Consider the following 6307-nt stretch of genomic DNA (forward strand, 5'->3'; position numbering starts at 1 on the left):
AAAGCGCCTGTAATATTCGGCTAAACCCAGGAAACTTCTCACCTCAATAACTGTAGTTGGTTGAGCCCAACCTATAACTGTCTCCACCTTTGCTGGATTGACAGCTTTACCATCCTTGGATACCACATGACCAAGGAATACTACCTTCTGAAACCAAAATTGACATTTCGAGAATTTGACATATTGTCTTTGTTCACGTAGAACTAACAAAACTTTCCTCACATATTCTACATGTTCATCATTTGTCTTGGAATAAACCAAGATATCATCAATGAACACGATGACAAAAGAATCCAGAAAATCCTGGAATACACGATTTATTAGCTCCATAAACACTGCGGTGGCATTAGTCAAGCCAAAGGACATCCCGACAAACTCATAATGCCCATACCGAGTACGAAAAGCCATCTTCGGTATGTCCTCTTCATTGACTCTTATCTGGTGATAACCAAAACGAAGATCAAACTTCGAAAATACCGCTGCCCCTTGAAGCTGGTCAAATAAGTCATCAATTCGTGGCAAGGGATACTTATTTTTAATGGTCACCGTATTCAGCTCCCTATAATCAATACAGAGACGGAGTGTACCGTCCTTCTTCTTCATAAACAACACTAGAGCTCCCCACGGTGACACACTAGGTCGTATAAACCCCTGGTTCAACAATTCTTGCAGTTGCAATTTCAACTCTTTCAATTCCGTGGGGGCCATCCTATAAGGAGCTTTATAGATAGGTGTCATCCCCGGGTTCAAGTTCAATGTCAAAGTTGACTTCCCACTCTGGTAGCAAACCAGGTAACTCATCAGGGAAGACATCCAGGAACTCATTCATCACAGGTACAGCTAATACATCTGTATCAACTCGTCTCACTTTTGCCACACTAGCCAGGAATGCCACAGCATCATGACTAATCAACTTCCTAGCCTTTAGAGGAATTATTGTCTAGGGAACACTTCCCGGCTTCGTAACCTGAAACCAGAAGCTCTTTCCCATCGGGAGATGAAAACTATCTTCTTCTTATAACAATCGATACTGGCATGATGAACAGATAGTCAATCCATGCCCGAAATAATGTCATAATCATAGATATCTAGCACCATTAACAACACATCTAATGGTTGACCAGATACTTCTAATTTATCTCATTTCACCTTTTCACGAGTCATCAATGATTCCTGAAGGTGTAGAGACCAGAACCTCATAACCTAAAGGCTCTACTTGAATTCGGGCTTAACGAACAACGATAACAATATAAAAGGAATGCGTTGAGCCCGAATCAAATATAGAATAAGAAAAGTAGCTATAAATAGGTAAAATACCTATCGCCACCGAGTTGGCATTCTCCGCTGCCTTGCTCGTCGTGGCAAAGGCTTTACCTCGAGACTGAGGCTATCCTCCAGCACTCGACTGACCTCCTTCTCCTCCTAGAGCGGCCTCTCGCACATACCACACTAGGATTCTTTGCATTACGACACACTCTGGCAAGATGGTCGCTCTTACCACAATTATAACATGTCTTGTTTACGGCAGTACAGGGTCCCTCATGCATCAACCCACATTTTCCACATACTGCCTTCCTATCACCTAAAGAAGACCGATGATCTACTTGTCGTAGTACTGCCTGCTGTTGCAAACTTGAGAATAGCTAAGTGAATTTTTGCTTACTACTTGGTCGTTCCTGACCATTGGAACCCAGATTACTCTCCAGGGTGGCAACATTTAATTCCACAGTAGCATTATAAGCAATAACAAAATTTAAAAAGCATGGGCAGACACTAATCCCTGTATCTCTTGCCTCAAACCCTGAATAAAGAGATCCGTCTTCTCTTCCTCAGTAGCAACCATAAGAGGAACAAATCTGGATAATCGTGTGAATTCCGCCTCATACTCCTCTACTGACCTATTACCCTGCTCCAGCTGCATAAAGACCTTTCGGTTTCATAATTTTACTAGAGCAGGATAGTATTTCTCACAAAATTCATGTTTAAATGCCGCCCATGAAATTGGGACTCCACTGGCCTCCATCTTTGGCTTCTTTGGTTTCACCAAAAATGGGCTGGTCCCTCCAACATATACATGGCGCACAGCATCTTATGACTCTCTGGGCAGTTGAAGGATATAATTTTGTTTCAGTACATTCCAGCCACCATTCAGCCGCTTACCAATCAGTCCCCTTCCTCCAGAGTTGGAGGGATAAGTTTCATAAAATCTCATATGTATTCACTTTCCTTCATCATACATCATCGCCCATAGGTTACTACCCGCGGTGGTGCCTCTGTCACTACCGCTGTACTAGGTAGCTCATTCGAAATTATTGGAGGTATCGCTGCCTGAACACCTTCTTGTGCTTCAGACACTAGAGTCACATGGCTAGGTACAGGTGTTGTCGGAGCCACCCACCTTCCAAAACCAGCAAAAGCTATCAGTACCGCCTAATCCACTCGGCTCTGCACCGCTTGATTCACTTAACTTTGAATCAGCGATTGCAAGGCCTCCAGAGTAATAACAACAGTCGGCTGATCTCTAGATGCCGACTGAGAAGCAGGCTCCGGAACCGCCACTGCTGGAGCAGTTCCTTCTACAGGCTGCCCCTCAATCCCCAAGTCCACATTGGACATTCTAGGGTCTAAACATTTTAACATTACCATATCTGGTACACACATAATTAAGTATTCATAATCAATTCTTTTAAACTTTCATACTATTCTTTCATACAATTTAGTCATGCATCACTTACCTGACCGAGGTGAGATACCGCTGAGCTGGACTAAAGGGATCCATACTATCTATTCTAGACTGTCTACAGAACCTATAACCTAGGCTCTGATACCAACTTGTAACACCCCGCTCATCGTCAACGCGATTCACAGGAGTTACTACTAGCCTCAATAATAAACTCCGACAACCAATGATAAATTTCAAAAAAAAAAAATATTTCCAAAAACATCAAGTAAAACATTTCAAACCAGTGCTATTTAAACTTAAAACAACCGAAGTAGATTCTTGACAGCGAAAGCATAAGTACACAAAACAGACACAGACATGGGTTCCCAAATAGTTCCTAGCCCGCTGGTCTCGCCCTCGTCCTCGGTTGGCCTGCATCAACTAAATCTGGAAAGAAAAGTTAAAAATAATTTTGATGAGTAATTAAATTACCCAGTAAGTAGCCAACTTTATCTTTCATGAATTCATAACTAATCTTTCCAGGTGTTTTTAAATTTTATTCGTCATTGACTCCTAGTTTCTCTTACTAGGGTCATCTGTTCATTAATGAGGTATCTCAGCTACCTCCAGCTTAACATAGCAAATGTTTTTAAGTTTTATTCGACATTGACTCCTAGTTTCTCTTACTAGGGTCATCTATTCATTAATGAGGTATCTCAACTACCTCCAGCTAGGTTACTGACTCTCTCTCGATATGCTTATCTAGAATTTTCGGACTCGTATGTAAGACTCGCTCTCGGTCAAATACGGCCCGTCTACTAATTGCTCTGGCGGCCTGTTTATCTCATATACCAACGGTCAGGAGTACTCATGCTCCCTGACTTAGCACACAGCGCGTTGGCCAGGAACTCCGCGGGAATTAGTAGACTATCATACTCATATAAATAAGCCATAGCTCAACAACCAATAAGCATATCTTAGAGTCATAACCTTTCTATTAACATGCATAACATACTCACAGTTACTGCATGTTTTCATACATGTATCATGTTCAACACATAGAACATTCTGACAATCATTTATACCATGCTTACATCACAGGCAAGCAGTCACAATATACAATAAACACTCAATATCATCAAAGCTTATCATAACATATTAAGTTCTTAATCAGGTAAACAACATACTCACATGTTGTAAAACAAGTTAAGAACTAGTTCAAAGGTCGATACGCTACTTACCTGGTTTCGAATCCCTTTCTCTCTTGATTGTACATTTAATAGGGTATTTCAACACAATTCCTTTCGATTAGACCTATATTTCACCATTTTCAAGGTAAGTATAGGTCAATCTAGGTAGAACAGGTCAAAACAAATCGAACGGGACAAATCCGGAACCCAAAATGATGCTTCACGCGCCCTCACGCGCCCTCACATCCTCGGTGTGTCTGTCCCACGCGCCAGGAGCACGCCCAGTCGCACACCCAGTCGCGGCCCCTCACGCGCCTGCGTGTAGTGCACGCGCTCCTTCTTCTTCCTTGCGTTTTCTGAAATTTTCCCATCTTTTCTGTTAATACCTACTATATCCCGAAGCCATATCCTCCTTCTACGATTCGAATTTCATCCTGATTCCTTCTACAAATTTATAGATCTCCTTATTACGATTCTAACAAGCCCTATTTCATAACTCATTATACAATATGAACCAAGATATCGAGATTTAAAGGTTCGGTGATATGGGTTTTTCGTTACCTTCGAATCACCGTCCGATTCAGCTCGTGGCCGAAACAGGAACGTTTGAAACACGTGCTAAAAAAACCGAGTAACTGTCCATGTTTTAAGAACCTTTTGTGGGGAATGATTAAGCATGATGATTTAGAATAGAATGTCGAAGAAACGGAGTGTATAACGCTGTAAAAAAGTGCTTAAAATCGAAACGCTAATTCAGAAACCCCAAACCAGGACGTTTGAAACACGTGCTAAAAAACTGAGTAACTGTCCATGTTTTAAGAACCTTTTGTGGGGAATGATTAGGCATGATAATTTATAAGAGAATTTCGAAGAAACTGAGTGTATAAAGAAGTAAAAAAGTGCTTAAAATCGAAACCCTGATTCGGAAGCCCCAAACCGGGACGTTTGAAACACGTGCTAAAAAACCGAGTAACTGTCCATGTTTTAAGAAACTTTCGGGGGGGAATGATTAGGCATGATGACGTAGAAGAGAATGTCGAATAAACCGAGTGTATAAAGAAGTAAGAAGTGCTTAAAATCGAAATCCTAATTCGGAAACCCCAAACCGGGACGTTTGAAACACGTGCTAAAAAACTTATTAATTGTCCATGTTTTAAGAACTTTTTTTGGGGAATGATTAGGCATGACGATTTAGAATAGAATGTCGAAGAAATGGAGGGTATAAAGCAGTAAAAAGGTGCTTAAAATCCAAACCCTAATTCAGAAACCCCAAATCGGGACGTTTGAAAAACGTGCTAAAAAAACCGAGTAATTGTCCATGTTTTAAGAAACGTTTGTGGGGAATGCTTAGGCATGATGATTTAGAATAGAATGTCGAAGAAATGGAGTGTATAAAGCACTAAAAAAGGGCTTTAAATCGAAACCCTAATTCGGAAACCCCAAACCGGGACGTTTGAAACACGTGCTATAAAAACCGATAAACTGTCCATGTTTTTCGAAATTTTTATGAGGAATGATTAGGCTTGATGATTAAGAATAGAATGTCGAAGAAACGGAGTGTATAAATCAATAAAAAAGTGCTTAAAATTTAAACCCTAATTCGGAAACCCCAAACCGGGACGTTTGAAACACGTGCTAAAAAACCGAGTAACTGTCCATGTTTTTCGAAACTTTTTTAGGGAATGATGAGTCATGATGATTTAGAATATAATTTGAAGAAACGGAGTGTATAAAGCAGTAAAAAAGTGCTTAAAATCGAAACCCTACTTCGGAAACCCCAAACCGGGACGTTTGAAACACGTGCTACAAAAATCGGGGAACTGTCCATGTGTTTTCAAAACTTTTCTGGGGAATGAATAGGCATACTGATTAGAATAGAATGTTGAAGAAACGGAGTGTATAAAGCAGTAAAAAAATGCTTAAAATCGAAATCGTAATTCTGAAACCCCAAACCGGGACGTTTGAAACAGGTGCTAAAAAAATCGAGTAACTGTCCATGTTTTAAGAATCTTTTGTGGGGAATGATTAGCAATGATGATTTACAGAATGTTGAAGAAACAGAGTGTATAAAGGAGTAAAAAAGTGCTTCAAATCGAAACCCTAATTCGGAAACCCGAAACTGGGACGTTTGAAACACGTGCTAAAATAATCCAGTAACTGTCCATGTTTTTCGAAACTTTCATGGGGAATGATTAGGCATGATGATTTAGAATAGAATGTCGAAGAAAGCAGTAAAAAAATGCTTGAAATCGTAACCCTAATTCGGAAACCCCAAACCGGTACGTTCGAAATAAGTACTACAAAAACCGAGTAACTGTCCATGTTTTTCGACACTTTTATGGGGAATGATTAGGCATGATGATTTAGAAGAGAATGTCGAAGAAACCGAGTGTATAAAGCAGAAAAACGTGATTAAAATCGAAATCCTAATTCGGAAACCCGAAACAGGAACGTT

The 6307-nt window shown here is 40.4% G+C and overlaps 1 long non-coding RNA gene across 1 annotated transcript; it reads right to left on the reverse strand.

Moving 5' to 3' along the window:
* Window positions 1-2946: 2946 nt before the first annotated feature.
* LOC147791469 (uncharacterized) lies at window positions 2947-4440 on the reverse strand. Its single transcript, XR_015422130.1, has 2 exons — window positions 3904-4440; window positions 2947-3109 (listed from the first exon to the last, which is right to left on the reverse strand). It is a non-coding gene; the product is annotated as an uncharacterized LOC147791469 (long non-coding RNA).
* Window positions 4441-6307: the final 1867 nt, after the last annotated feature.

Source organism: Cucurbita pepo, chromosome 8 (assembly GCF_057944985.1).
Source record: "Cucurbita pepo subsp. pepo isolate OVF chromosome 8, ASM5794498v1, whole genome shotgun sequence".
NCBI lineage: Eukaryota > Viridiplantae > Streptophyta > Magnoliopsida > Cucurbitales > Cucurbitaceae > Cucurbita > Cucurbita pepo.